Source organism: Pogoniulus pusillus, chromosome 29, assembly GCF_015220805.1.
Source record: "Pogoniulus pusillus isolate bPogPus1 chromosome 29, bPogPus1.pri, whole genome shotgun sequence".
In the NCBI taxonomy this organism is placed as follows: domain Eukaryota; kingdom Metazoa; phylum Chordata; class Aves; order Piciformes; family Lybiidae; genus Pogoniulus; species Pogoniulus pusillus.
Window position 1 is genome coordinate 13,992,466 of NC_087292.1, and position 16,098 is coordinate 14,008,563.

A 16,098-nucleotide genomic window follows, 5' to 3' on the forward strand; every position below is an offset into this window, starting at 1 on the left:
CAAGAGATGGAAAGTACTTTACCATTTTTCCAGAGGTCATCTGATAACCCTGTCAGGTTTAATTGTGCCATAATCAAATGCACACCCAGTGTGGGGTGGGAAGAATCAATCGTGAGCAGACACCACTGACAGACCCCACAGACATGAGAGGTGTGAGCTCACAACTTATTAAAAATAAGTGTGATGAAAAGGATCCACTTAATTTCCTCCAAAAACACCCCCAAGTTTTCTTGGCTTGCAAGAGACCAAACGAGAGAGGGGAGAGGCATTAAACAGCAGTGAGTCAGAGAGCAAGGGCAGGGATGTGTGCAGAATAGCTCTGTCTCTGTTGTACCCTGGGCATCACATTGTGCTCAGAAATCCAAGGACCCTTCACTGGGGGGGCACCAGCCAGGCATGGATGGCCATACTGGGGGCTGTGACAAAGCTTCCTCCCCAAGGCATATTCAGAACATGAGTTTTTTTCAGCTGTTCCCCTTGTTTCTAACAGCTCTGAGGTTTGGGGCCATGGCGTCCTGCTTGCTCTGCCCAGCACAGAGCTCCTCACATACTTCTCAGGAAGGTTTGTTGCCCATCCATAATACACCAAGTAGTTAGTAGTTACCTCTTGGTGGGGAGCTCAGCACAAACATGCTCAGCTGGTTCCTGTTTTTCCTGGAAGAGGAGCTGTTCCTGCCACCTCCAACACTCAAAGATGCCAGATCAATGATGGAAACCTGCAACTATACAGAATTCCAGCATGGTGGGGGTTGGAAAGGACCACTGGTGATCATCCAGTCCAACACCTCTCTTAAAGCAGCTCACCCACAGCTGATTGCTCAGGATCATAGTGTCCAGGTGGGTTTGGACCCAGCTCCAGAGAAGGAAACTCCACAAGCTCTCCCAGCAGCCTGCTCTGAGGCTCTGGCACCCTCACAACGTAGAATATTCTCCTGTTCAGATAGAATGTCCTAGGCTCCAGTTTGTGCCCATTGCCCCTTGTCCTCTCACTGGACACCCCCAAACAGTCTGGCCCCATCCTCTTGGCACCCACACTTTAGCTGTGGATCAGCACTGACAATCACACCAGGGTAGCTCCATTTTATCCCCATACAGCTCTTGCAGGAGGGCCACTGACCTAGGCTCATTGCCTAGGAAATGGGGAGAGCCCTGCAGAAGCAGCTGACATTAAATATGGGAAATGACTGCCACCTCCAGCCCTCTGCCTGCTACTGGAGCCAGCAGCTCCCAGCCCTCCTTGGGTGACTGGGGAACCTGGAAACTTGTTTTACCACTTGCTTGTACCAAAGATATAAACAGTGGGGCTCAGCGAGCAGAAACACGAGATGGCAATTAGCCCAGAGCTATTAGCTGTGCCTGAATATCATATACTCCAAGCTTCCTTGATCCACTGGAATTTATATGACTGTTAATGGGGACTGTAAATTGCTGCCAGTGGCATAACTCGATGCATGGGGTTTTGGAGAGGTGGAGGGATTGAGGGGGGGGGGGGGGAGGGGTGGAAGAGGAGTGGGGAGGAAGAGGGGAAGGTGCCCCGAGATGGACATGAGGAACTGTACAACAGCTTTAAGGCACTGCTGTCTACTGGCATGTAGCAGATAATAAAAATATGGTTTAATTTAGCATGTGAGGATATGGTGTCAAAATAGAATGTCTCAGGGACAAGTCAGGAACATAAAAAAGTCATAGCCCATGCTGTGAGCATCAGCTGCACATCATAAAGATACATTAATGGGATACATCTTTAAAAGAAATTTTCATACTTGGGGTTTTTATGAGGAATAAGAGTTTAAAATATTACAAGTGGAAATTTTGTAATTGGAAGGGAAGAGATGTTCAGATGAAGGAGAAAGGAATGGCAAGAGCACAGAAGTAAAGTGCTTGGTAGTGACCAAGCATAGTGACCCTGCTGTGGTGAGCTGGGGTCCCACCAACCCAGAGTGACCAAGCATAGTGACCCTGCTGTGGTGAGCTGGGGTCCCACCGACCCAGAGTGACCAAGCATAGTGACGCTGCTGTGCTGAGCTGGGGTCCCACCAACCCAGAGTGACCAAGCATAGTGACCCTGCTGTGGTGAGCTGGGGTCCCACCGACCCAGAGTGACCAAGCATAGTGACCCTGCTGTGCTGAGCTGAGGTCCCACCGACCCAGAGTGACCAAGCATAGTGATGCTGCTGTGCTGAGCTGAGGTCCCACCGACCCAGAGTGACCAAGCATAGTGATGCTGCTGTGCTGAGCTGAGGTCCCACCGACCCAGAGTGACCAAGCATAGTGATGCTGCTGTGCTGAGCTGGGGTCCCACCAACCCAGAGTGACCAAGAGTAGTGATGCTGCTGTGCTGAGCTGGGGTCCCACCAACCCAGAGTGTCAGCCTTTCCCTCTAGCTGGTCTGCATCCACAGAAACCAGTGGGATTTGGTATTAAATGGGAACAGAATCAGGCCCCAGCAGTCAGAGACACAGGCACAAAGGAAGTGCTTATTGTCCAACAGGAAGCAAGTGAAGCTGCTTGAGCCAGATCTCCTCTTGTGCCAGTGGGCAAAATAAAACCAGTGACAGAAACAATGTTTTGTGCTCAAATTGAGGTGTTAGAGACAAAGCTAACTCCTCTGGGTGTGGATTGTTCCTTTTTGATTTTATGCTTGGAGAAATGTCCTAGGGAGACCTCACAACACCAGAGCATCTTTGCAGAGCTGATGGTTTAAAGCCACAAAGACCTCCAAGCCTGTGGCTGATCTCCCTGAGCTCAGAAACAACAGAGACACCCACAAGTTCTTTTTTGTCAGGGGAAAAAAAGCACTTTAACCCAGTGACTATTGTTCAACTTCTCTGTCAGCCCCTCAGAAGGACAACCTGATGTTTTCTTCCCCTCTCCTGCTACTGAAACTGCAGGTTTGAGGGGAAAATTCACAAGCCCAGGGAATTTCTAAACTGTGATCTCCCATATTTAACTGGATGTTAGGCAGAAGTTCTTTCCAGTGAGGGTGGTGAGACACTGGCACAAGTTGCCCAGGGAGGCTGTGGCTGCTCCCTCCCTGAAGATATTCAAGGCCAGGTTGGATGAGGCCTTGAGCAACCTTTTCTACTGGGAGGTGTCCCTGCTTGTGGCAGGGCTGTTGGAACTGGATGAGCTTTGAGGTCCCTTCCAACCTAAACCATTCTATGATTTTGTATGTAACCATTACCAGCAAACTGCTGTTGATGGTCACTGCTTGTAGGAATGTTCTACTCTATAGTTCCCTGTTGCCAACATCCAGGGGTCCTGAGCAGAACCAGACAGTGGGATGCTGCTGAGTCAGATTGCAATCATTTCATTCTTGTTTTAGAGATCTTTAGCTGTTTGTATGGTCACTGCTTGTAGGAATGTTCTACTCTATAGTTCCCTGTTGCTAACATCCCGGGGTCCTGAGCAGAATTAGGCAGTAGGATGCTGCTGAGTCAGCTTGCAATCATTTCATTCCTGTTTTAGAGATCTTTAGCTGGTTGTATGGTCACTGCTTGTAGGAATGTTCTACTCTATAGATCCCTGTCATTAACATCCAGGTTATCCTGAGCAGAATCAGGCAGTGAGATGCTGCTGAGTCAGCTTGCAATCATTTACAGGTTTAATTCTTGTTTTAGAGATCTTTGGCTGCATCTCTTCTGATTCTTTAAAGGCAAAGAGACTTTGCTACAGAGCAATAGAGTCTAGAAAGGATGGGCACAGACTGTGTTTGGTATCTCCTGTTTGGAGGATGCTGTCTGCCCAGCTGCAGTTGAGCAAGAAGGACCACGTGAAGAGAGTTTAGCTGCACTCCAGCATCCACCCACCCCTAGCTGGAAATTACAGATATGGAGAAAAGAACCAAAACTTCATCCCAATCTTTTAGAAAGGAGCCTTTTCCCCAAGCATGAAGCCAAATGTACAGTACACCATAAATATTAATGCAAAATACATCATGCTTGTGTGGTGTAACTATTCATGATGCATCAATATTAATGCCCTCCCTCTGAAACCTCTCTCAGGGCACTCAGTGCCCATCAGCAAACCTTCACGGCTGACCAGAAGGGATCTTTCTCCGCCTGGATTTAAAACCTGTGCTCAGCCCCATTGTACAAACCCTACAATTACAAGCAGTTTTTAGGAGGAATACCCTTAAGATAAACAAAACTCCTGTGGCCTTGGTCTCGTGATGCCACAACACCATCCCCAGAGACCACTCGAGGTCTCCAGGAGGCCGAAGGTGGCATCGCTCTTCCTTGAGCTCCCTAAAATGTGCCTACCACGGTGAGGCTGCTGCGACCTTGTGTGGTCCATTATATTTTGTGCTGGTTTCCTAAACATTCACAGTTAAATAAACTATGATAACACTTCATAAACATTTTTCTAACATGGGGAATGTTTGACATGAATTTCAGCTATTTTAAAGCTAATAAACAATTGTCAATCGGATGTCGGAGACTAAGCAGAAGCCACAACTGTTCTTAAGGAACATCAAAGGAGCTTAAAGATCTCATTTTTTTTTTTTCCCAATTTTCCTTTTGTACTTCTGTGTATGAGCCTCTCTGACAGAGCTGGAGGCTCTGACAAGCGCTGGGGCTGTGTGTTACTGTCTGTCTCAGGGCTTTGGCCAAGCAATGGGAGGTGTTACGCTTTGTAGGATGAGCCTGCAGTGAAATTTCCTGGTGTTGGGGGGAAAGGAAAGAACATTAAAAAGCCAAGCAGATGTCAGGCTCATGCTCTGCCACCTGCAAATACTGTTTTCTGCCAGGTGACAGGCACCTGTCTGCAGCCTTCCTCGCTCTGCATCCCTCCAGCATCACTCCTGGGGTGAGCATGTCCCTCACGTCCTGGTCCCCACCTTGACACAGAACTGGGGCTGAGCAATTGCCTTTAGGATATGGACCTGTGCAATGAGTCTGGCTTGTTGGTGGACCAAAGGCTACAACCACCTTCCTGCACCCATCTCTTCCAAGCTACTACACGTCTGTAGGGTAGAGGACCAAAGACTCCATGATGCTCACACCAACTCTCTCCACAAAGAGTATGTCCAGAGGATATCAGTGAGGTCATGTGTGAAGTCCATCAGTGGCTTGGATGATCTCACTGGGCAGGGATGGAGACACAAGACCAGGTTCCCTCAGCTACCCCAAGCATTTGCACAGGAGCAGCCCTTTGATCACGTCCCTTTGGGTGGAGAAAGGAGACAGCTCAGAAAAACATTTATCATAAGAAATACATTGTCAGTGGAATGTTTTTTTTTTCTGAGGAGTACCCTGGGTTGGAAAAAAAAAGCAAAAAATAACCCCCAAAGCTGATGTAGAATAACAGCTCATTTAGCAAGAGATAGTCTGTCTCCTCTAATCTATTGTTGCCAACTTCCCAACTCGTTAAAGGTTTCCCAGCCCAACAACAAGAGCTTGTGAGCTTCAGAGAGGAAACTTCCACTGCTCAGTATTTATCTCTGGGCACATACATCAGGAAGGAGTCACCCACGGGAGCGGAGCGATCAGGCCTGTGCTCATCTCTCCTGTGCCATGAAGGCTGTGTGATTCCAGACGAGATGAAAGTTGTCCCCTTTGGGATGACGGATGGCGGCCAGGATAATCACACTGCTTTATAAAACTATTGACTTTTGGAACCCAATCTAAGGGAAAGTTGTGCAGTCCAAGGGCCAGATGCACTAGAAGTTCTGGCTTTTGTCTTGACACAAGACAGAAGCACTGGAGAAGTCCTTTAAAACCACCCATGAGGCTCATGGAAGTTTGGGATGCTGTTGCCAGGGGTCCTCGGGACTGAGTTGTGACCATACTCTGAACAATTCTGCCTCCCTTGAGCTCCTCTCTCCTTGTAAACCCTCACTGAATAAACCTGAACTCCTTAAGTTGAGAAACCAGGAGGGTATGAAGATGTTGAACAAATCTCCACCCCTTTCCCAGTGCTTTCTGTGGTCTACCCAGATGTAGTTCATAGATTCATAGAATGGCTTGAGTTGGAAAGGGCCTTAAATATCATCTGGTTCCAAGCCCCCTGTCATAGGCAGGAACCCTCTCCTCTAGAGCAGATTGCCCCAGGAAACCTCAGCAAGGACCTGACACAACCTCCACCAGCTAGACACTGTTTCACTCTGTCCAGCAGCACCCTCTCTAAATTCCCCTCTCAGCCCTTGCCACTGTAGAGACATCCCCTGCCACTGCTCTGGCTTTGCTTTGCCACTTCTGCCCTGGGGTGTGACTTCTGGCTGGCACAGCCCTGCCTCTGACATCCTCACACTGGATCTGTGGGCCATTTTCAGGTTGCCCCACTTCACCCCTTGTTGCCCTGGCTGGCTGGAATGGGACAGCCACCCAATTTTTCCCATCATCAGGAAAAGCTTGGTGAGCCCCAGCGGAGCCAGTCTGGCTGCTTTTGGCCGAGCTGGGTGCTGGGGCAGATAAGTAAACACTTGCAGCTCTGACATAAATTACTTTAGTCCTTGACAGCAGGACACTGACCAGGGTTGCCTGATAAGGCAGGGAAAGCCTTGCATGTCTCTCAGTCCCACTCAGATATTTCACAATAAATGTCACTGGGAAAGAATAGACACTTCTGTACCCATTAGGCAGCTGCATGTTCCTGTCACCTTGAGAAGAAGGGACGCATTGTCAGAGCTGTCGGAGCAGGCAGGAACCAGCTGTTAATCTGCTCTGACATCCTTTTTCACAGAGCAAGTGTGAACGGGGCGTTGCAAAAAGCCAGTGGAAAGGTGATTAAAAATAGGCCCTCAGTGAGCACCTAACGGGGTCAGGCACTGCACCACCAATGTGCAGCACCAGCCAGAGGACCAGAGTGAAGACAACACCTCCTATTGATTTCAGATCCATCATCTCTGCAGTCCCCTCCGGCCTTTGCCTCAGTTTCCCCTTAGCTGAGACAACAACTCCCAAGGGCTGGACAATTTCTTTGACACCTTGCTTTGAAAGGACTGCAGATGACCCAGATTTTCCTTCCTGTTTTGGAAAGTGGCTGGGTGCTCAGGGTTAGATGGCAAGGTTGCAAACTTGATAGTCGAAAGATGAGCTACATGGGACAACACTGCTTCATCTAAGTGGGTTTTGGCACATGTAACACCATGTGTTATTGAGATCACCACCAGATCCAGCTGGACATCCTGCTCCTCTGCCAGACATCACCTATGGAAACTTGCCTGTGCCTTCAGCATCAGTGCCTTCCACCACCATGGCTGAGGGACTAACGATGCTGGTAATGGTTATTAGGGGAATCAAATGTGCCTGTTGGATGGCTCTGAACTGAAGCTCTGCCTGGGAGAGGACCTGGGAATCACTGCAGGCAGGTGAAAGACCCAGAGCCTGGACAGGGAGCATCGTGCCTGCTCTTCTGTAGGTATTCCAGAGAATGTGGGATGCTGGACTGAGGATGTTTTCTATGCTCAGTCTAGACTCTGGCTTTAAACTGTTTCCCAAATGAAGGATCCCTACCTCCTACCTCTCTCATTTTCTGAGCAACATGATTGACCAACGTGCAGAGCTCTCTAGAGGCAATGGGTTTGATTTCTGACCACTGTAGAGCTTTCTTGGTCTTGCAGCTCATTGCTTACAGAGAGAATTTGCTGCTTTCTGCAGGTCTCCTGCACGCATCTTCCTTTGGCTGTTCTTGGATCCTTGTGTGCTGCACATCTCCAGGGCTTTGCTACATGCTCTTTTAGCTACAGGTCCCTTTATTACTTCAGATATTAGGAAATCTTGGGTGGAAGACATCTGCTCAGTGTCTAATGCGTTTAAGATCCTCATTAAAGGGACATTTCCCCTGTTATCTTGTGTCTGATCTATGGAGGAGGATGCTGGTCTCTGAACCACAAGCTGCCACGTCTCACTAGAACCCCTCCTCAGCACAGGCTGTTCCCTCCCAAGCCTTACATACCCCTTTAGGACCTGCCCTTGGCTGCTGCCCTGGCTAGGACAGGTCTGGCCAATGCTAGGAGCTAAAAAGCTCCCTCACAAGCCTATGTTTAATATTTTATTTTGCTTCACTGTTTAGCCTTTTAATGTGGTCCTGCTTATTTTTACAGGTTTCCCAATCTGCCCCCTCCCCAGATTGTTTATATTTTTGGAAAGCCTTCTGCTTAGTGCCTGTAATACCCCTGACGTCCTTTAGCTGCAGTGGTCTTCCCCTTCCCCAGCTCCTCTGCTGGGACTTAACTGGGATTTATTTCAGTACTAATCTCTCCAGCTGTTTATTAAACCACCTCCTGATTTATCTGCAAACGATTTTTTTCTTGAAGTTATAAAATTTCAATCAAAATTCCTTCGGGCATTTCACATTCCCCTCTTACGATCGCTAAATCCTATTTGTTCTCAGCGTGACACCCCCCCCCCCCCCCCCTTGGCTCGCTGCCCGGGCTCGGCCCCGGCGTGGCTGGAGGAGGAGGTGATGGCAGGGAGCGCGGATGCGCCGCAAGAGAGCAGCTCCAGTCGTCCCCCCCTGCTCCTGCAACCTCCTGCCTCCAGACAAGGAGGCTCAGAGAGCTGCTCTGCTGAAACCATTCTTTGCTTTCCACCTTCAGCCTTAGCTGCTAGCAAAGCTTCCCGCTTAGCAAGGGCGAACTTTCCGTGTTGTTTCATCCCCTCGCACCTAGTTCCAAGCCCATAACATGCTAAATAATTCCTCTTCCACCTTGGTGTTTACATTCTTCAGATACTTTCCGCTGCTTTTCATGTCCCGACTCATCTGGCCTTTTGCTTGGTTCTACCCAGCTCCTTTCATCTTAGCCTGGGGGAGCAGTCTCCCATCCCTTGCTCCCTTCAGCACACCCAGAGGCGGCACAAGCCAGGCTGCTCTCTCCCCCCACGAAAAATTTCATGCACCCATCCCAGTCCTTCCGGGATGAGGCTGTCCCAAAGGATAAGATCATTCCTCGTGCCTGGATCCCTGTTACCCAGCAGCTCTCCCAGCCAGCTCGCTCCTTTTGCTGCAAATCAGGTGTAGATTGGACCAGACAGCATTTCATACCCATTTCTCACCCCACAGGGAATACAGCTGCTTAAATTCCTGCTTTGAGAGGCAGCCCATGAATGCACATGGCAAAGCTTCAGCCTCCCAGACCTGACTGCTCTACCCTATCTGGAAAAATAAAAGGGCATTTGGTGTTCAGACTTTCAAACAGCTTTTGGACTTCATTTGCAGGAGGAAAACATGCTAAGGGTCTGTACCCACAGGAATGTCACATCAGGGGTTCACACCCTTTTGAGGGTGACTCTTGATGTCATAGGATTGTATATTTGCTACAGCAAGGAGTTGTATATTTGCTACAGCAAGGGGTTGTACATTTGCTACAGCAAGGGGTTGTACATTTGCTACAGCAAGGGATTGTGCATTTGCTACAGCAAGGGGTTGTACATTTGCTACAGCAAGGGGTTGTATATTTGCTACAGCAAGGGGTTGTACATTTGCTACAGCAAGGGGTTGTATATTTGCTACAGCAAGGGGTTGTATATTTGCTACAGCAAGGGGTTGTATATTTGCTACAGCAAGGGGTTGTATATTTGCTATGGCAAGTCAGTATTTGGAATAATACAGCTCTGCAGAGAAGGAAAAACCCCATCTTCTTAGTTTAATACACTCTCTTTCCCCCAAAACACAGCTCCTGACTAAAGTGGGCCAAACCAAACAGTTCAGTTACTATATGCAAGACACTTCAAAGAGAAAATTAAAAGGGACGAATCCAACGCGGGAGGATGAGGAATCCCAGCGGGTCCTTATCAGGATCCCTTTCAGTGGATGTTCCCAGGTTTCAGTGGAAAGAATAAAAGGCAACAACAACAGAAAAGCCCTGGGAGTGCGAGGCTAGGCGGCTGATAGAGGATTTTCCTCTGGCTAGACACTGAGTCTTTAAAAGAGCTGCGGCAGAGTGTGGGATCATTAAACACCTTCGGATTCCTTCTCCGCTGCCAATCACGGCATCAGCAACCGCCCTCTCTGTGGCGTCTGCTGATCCCACTTTGAAAACCTCCCCATTTATCACCGCTGGGAGAGATCCTGCTGAGACTGCTGGAGCCTGCTGCTTGTCAACAGGGCACCTTATCTTCTCCAAACATTTACTTAACCCTTTGTCTGGCAGGCCAGGAACAATGGGAGCCCAGCTGCGGCCCCGCACTGGGGATCCCAGTTCCAGCCCTGCCTTGCGCAGGCGCTGCTGGTTCCTGCCTGATCATGGCACTGGAGGTAGGCTGAGTGAAAGGGATGTTGGAGACCACCACAGAACCAGCCTCCACCTCCGTGAAAAGGTCACATGCAACACAGTAGGACAGAAAATTCTTTTAAAGAGTGAAGAGATGTCCAAGGAGATTTTCAAGCTCTAAGCAGGCAATGAGGTAGATCATCAGTCATCATCACTAATTCTAATAGCCCCCTCAACCAGCTACCTCAGCCCTCAGCTGAGAAAAACTACTTGAAGGAGTCATAGAGTTAACCAACTGTTTTGGTTGGAAGAGACCATTAAGATCATCAAGTCCAAGCAGTAACCCAGCACTGCCAGGTCACCACTAAACCACATCCATCAGCACCACATCCACACTTTTCAGTACCTCCAGGGACTAGGACTCCACTACTGGCCACCTGTTCCAGGCCTTGACAACTCTTTTGGGGTGGACATTTTTTCTCATATCCAACCTAAATTTCCCTTGATGCAACTTGAGGCCATTTCCTCTTGTCCTATCAGTTTTTTACTTGTGAGAAGAGACCTTCATCCACATCAGTCCAACCTCCTTTTGTGGAGTTGTAGACAGCCAGAAGGTCTTCCTTCAGCTTCCTTCTGTCTGGACTGAACAATCCCAGTGCCCTTAGTAGCTCCTCACAAGACTTGTGCTCTAGACCTTTTACCAGGTTCGTTGTGCTTCTTTGGACACATTCCAACAGCACCTTTAGAAGATGAAGCTGTGGCTGTGTACCACTCTAAAAATAACATAATTTTCCTCTGTACTCACTGCCATTTTAAGCAGAAGATTCCAGAGGTGTTTTCTTTGAACAGCCTGTTTCAGAACAGGTTTTCTAATAAAAGCTGATGTTTTTGGAGAACTTTCCTTTAATGTAAGAAGTCACAAGTTCCCAGTGGAAATGGGTCAGACACTTGCAAGAGGAAAATAAGATCTCAGCTCTTGACCTTCAATGCAACAGGGGAGAAATCCATTGGTCTGGATCTCACCAGCACAAGCCCTCTGTTGTGCAGCCAGCCCTGCTGTGCCAGCACTTGAAGAACTGATTGGCAGCCATGAGATGCCCGCTGCTGGGAAGGATGCTTGTGAGGACTCACATGAGAAATGTTAGCATTTTGGCATGAGGAACCTCAAGTCTACACATCTCCATGTCATAACAATACTTTAGCCAACCCCACAGCAGCTGATGTCAGGCACAAAGACATTGGCCAAGAAAAACAGCAAGATAAAAAAGGAAGGAACCTGTAAGGAACCAGAGGGCAAGGAGGTGAGCTCTCACAGCTCAGCTCTCCCACTTGTGAGCAACCTGCAGCAGCCTGGCTCAGCAGCTGTGCTGAGGACAGTAACAAATGGCTGCCTGTTTGAAGCTGAGTTTTAAGCCTTTGTTCTGCCGTTGTAATGCTTTGTGCTGTTATCTGAGACAAGAGCCGGGGGTTCTCATCTTTATCTAGGAATAAAGACTCACAGACCACGGCAGTGGTTGATGGTATGGCAGCCTTGGGAAAGCTGGAATGGAGTTAGCAACAAACAATCCTTCCAGCATAGCCCTGGTGGCAGAATGATGCTCCTTTCTGAATCCCAGTCTGGATTAGGAGGTTCTTGGAAGTGTTTTAATTAATTGTCCTTCATGTAGTTGCTTAGTGGAGCTGGGAATGAAGTTGATATATGATTATGTGCTTCCTAGCACTTCAGCAAGTAACACTATGCAGGTGGTCTCCCTAAGCCACTTGGAGGGAATAGAGGAAGGGATAAGAACACCATATTTCTGAATCATACAATCAACCGGGTTGGAAGAGACCTCCAAGATCATCCAGTCCAACCTAGCACCCAGCCCTGTCCACTCAACTAGATCATGGCACCATCCAGGCTTTTTTTGAACACCTCCAGGAACAGTAATGACTCCACCACCTCCCTGGGCAGCCCATTCCAATGCCAATCACTCTCTCTGCCAACAACTTCCTCCTAACATCCAGCCTAGACCTGCCCTGGTACAACTTAAGACTGTGTCCCCTTGTTCTATTTCTGGTTGCCTGGGAGAAGAGCCCAACCCCACCTGGCTACAGCCTCCCTTCAGGTAGTTGTAGGTAGCTGTGGTCTCACAAGCGTCAGCATCTCCTTGGGTCAGCAGTAGGGGACCAGCCCTGAAGTATTCCTTCCTCTCAGTTTTACAGCTGTGTTGGTGCCACAGTTGCTCTCAGTCTGCTCTTTTTGTGTTTGATGTGGGGCAAGAGATTCAGAGGCTGAGGCTGGCACATGCATCCTGTCACTTTGATACACACTTTATTAAGTACCTATTCACAGAATCATAGGAAAGGTTGAAAAGGGCCTCTAAGATCATCCACTCCAACTATCAACCCAACGCCACCATGCCTACCAAATCACTTCCTAAAGCACCATGTCTACATCTTTCTGAACTCCTCTGGTGATGATGACCTCACCACCCCACTGGAGATCCCACTCCAATGCCTGGACAGTCCCTCAGTAAAGAAATCTTTCTCAATACCCAATCCAAACATCATCTGCTGTGACTCAAGGCCATTTCCTCTGCTCTATCACTCGTTCCTTGGAAGAAGGAATTCCTAGCCTTGGGGACAAGTTCTTGTGCTCTCAGCTTCTCTGCTGCCTGAGGAGAAGGGTTACTTATTCTTCAGTGAGTATTTATACTGAGTGCTCACGCTGACAAGTGACTCACAGTGTTAGGGTGAGCATGGCCTTGTGAACAACATGCTGTTGTTACCCAGATGCAGGCATGGACCTTCAGTAAAGGAAGGGACTCCTCAAATACAGCTTAGGATGCATCTGTGAAACCTGCATTCTCCCAGCCCATGGGAGCAAGAAGCCAACAAGAGGGATGTGACCAGCTGCTCCAGAGCAGACCTGAGCCTAGATATCTGAAGGCCATCCCTTTAGGGCAGAGGACCATGACAGTCAGCAAGAAACCGGCAAAAGGGGGGGTGGACTTGATGAGCTTTTGAGGTCACTTCCAGCTCCTGACATTCTGTGACTCTGTGAACATGAGCAGAGAGTGTAGAGGCACTTGTGGGTGCACAAGCAGAGAACTCTGGTGACCTCACGGACACTTGCTCTTTAAACATTGCTCACAGTGCAGCAGAGACCTGGATGGAGTTAAACTGCATCCTGAATTTAAGCAAGTACTTAAATAATACTTGGCCTGGTCTATATGTCACTGACCTCAATGAAAGCATTGCAGTGGCAGTTAGATTGGACAATGACTTCAACTTTTTCTAGTAAGAACTAAGTCCTTTTCATAAAGAGGAGCTCTTTTCAGAGCCACACAGCTACTCAGAGGGCTAATGTGCTGGTCTTAGATCTCTAGAAAAGTTTAATGAGAGTTTCATACTACTTTTCATCTCTTTTTTCTTGACAGTGGAAGTACCAAGCTACTCCAACTGTTATTTTTATAAAGACCTGTGACCAAGACCTAATTTTTACAGAGCCTACCCATTTCCCCCCTGCTTATGCAGTTTTAGACAAGAAGTGCAGAAGCTTTCTGCTGATAAAACAGAGACAAAATTCCCTTGTCTTATGTCATGCTTTTTAATGGATATTGTGACAGTGAGAGAAACACATAGAAGCAGGTCAAAGGAGTTGTGTTACATTTTAAATGCTGCCTGAGGAAAAAGCACCCACCTCCATCCATTTGCTAAAAGTCCAAACCAAGAGGAATCCAGGATGTAAGAGGCTCAGATAGCTTTGGATCTGGAAGGGGCTTTTGATGGGGAAGGAAAGCAGACTTTGGATGCAGCTCGTACAACATTTATCCTAAGAAGAGCCATAGGAATGTGACATGTATTTAGCCAATATGCCTTGAACTATAGAGGACACTGCTGTGTAACTCATGACTCCCATTTCCTCGTGTTTTTATTGAGAAAGGCTCCCTGAAATTGCCAGACATCTGATGTATCTCACTGTGAGTGAAGATAGTCCTGCTGGCACGGAGCACTCAAGCTTTTACTTTGCACAGCGTCGCAGGACTGACTGGTGAAGTGGCTGTCATACTGCCATGGTGGCTGTCACGCTGCCATGGCATGCTTTCCCGGAGTTAAGTGCCACTGCTGCACCCTTGGCAGCAGCAGACATGTTTCTCCTGTGGTGGAAGCTTTCAGAGGAAAGCCCTGCGTGCTTTGGCGACGCCAACTGGGTCCCTGGCAAAGATCACTCAACACCACCTGCCCTCCCTCCATTCCATGCTGCCCCCGCTATCATAATGGGAGCCTGCTAGCATGCTTCTCCTAATCCCAACAAGGAAAAGTAGAATGACATCAATCTTAAGGGAAGAGAAAGACATCACTTTCCAGATGGATGAGTTACTGCATCTCCTGTCTGATTGAATCCTAGCAGGGCTGCACAACCACGACGCACAAGTTCCAGCTAGAGCAGAGGTGGTTAGATATGTTTGAAACAGCAGAGCTGCTATTGCATATTGAGTTACCACACAGTGGTCTCATCAGTACAAACAAGAAATTAACAGCAGCAGTTCAAGTTGGTGATTTTTTTTCTCCACCCCACACAGTGATGGGGAAATATTTAGCATCAGGCTGATCACAGCCCCAGACCTTCGCTGCTGCTCGGCAGATCCTGTGGTGCCTTCTTTAGCTGACACACTCAGGCACACATCTGAGCTCCAAGTAACAGTGTAAAGACAAGGAAAACTTCCTTTGGGATCATCAGAAGTACCCACATGATTTTTGAAGCATGCGTGTGGAAGTCGTAGGTCTATGTTGAGCTCTCCTCCTTTCCCTGGAGCTGATTCTGCTGCAGCAGCAACCTGCCTACATGGAGACCAAGACTTTACTGGTGATTTGATGGCTGACAGGACTCCTATGCTGCAGCACAGCGTGCTTGAACAGGCAAAGTGCCATCAGGCATTGAACAGAGCAAGGGGTCTTTTTCCTCATTTGGGCTACTTTTGTTCAACTCAACAAAGAAGATGGGTATCAGGAGGAGGAAAACATGGGGCTGTTATTCTTTCATTTTTTTTTTCCTGTAGCTTGCATAAGTTAAATTTCATCTTTAGTCTTCATTTCATAACATCACCAGAGCAAAACCTGTTTTTTCAGTCATCCACTTCAGACCCCTTTTGTCCCAACCTCACCTAGAGCAGAAGGTTGTTCTCATGGTTCCAATACCAGGTAACAAGCTGGCTGCTGTGTAAGTATTGTGAGTCTGATTCCAGTTTGCTGGGTCTGAGACAAACAGAGCAGAATATGAAACACAAAGCTCATGAAACATCAGTTATGACACTATGGGACTTTGTCCATCAATAATTATCTGGCTGCTAGAGACCAGAAGAGCAGACACAGTAGGTTAGTATCCACAGGTGCTGGCTTCCTTGCTGTCTGCTAGCTGGCTGTTAAACATGGCTTTTAGAGAAGACCTGAGGAGAGCCTTCTGGTTGTTCTATGCACCCAAAAAGCTCTGCGTTATGAACTTAATTTCATGGAAGATGATTATGAAGCAAGAGGAAACAAAACAAGATACCCAAGACTCTCACCAGGAGCCACAGGAAGGGTTGGGATACAAATAGTCCCTTGAAAGCTCTCAGCTGTTGCCGCAGCCAAGCTGGTTTTTAGCTAATAAAGCAGACAGGGGTGCCCAGAGATCCCAGAGACAGATCCATAGCTGCAGGAGAAGCTGGATAGCTGAACTTCCCTGGGCCACATCCTACCAAGCTTGATCACAGAGACTTTGAGTGGCATGTTCTCAACACCAGTGTGGGAACAGGAATAAGAAAGGTCTCAGATCCAAGTCTAGCTGGGGGAGGGAGAAGATTTCAAGCCTCTCGACTAACTGAAGGATGAAGCACCTCTGGCAGAAGCCAAGGTTCATGCAGACATTGAAGCCCCATCCCTGAGACAACACACCATTTCACACAGATGGTGTCTGC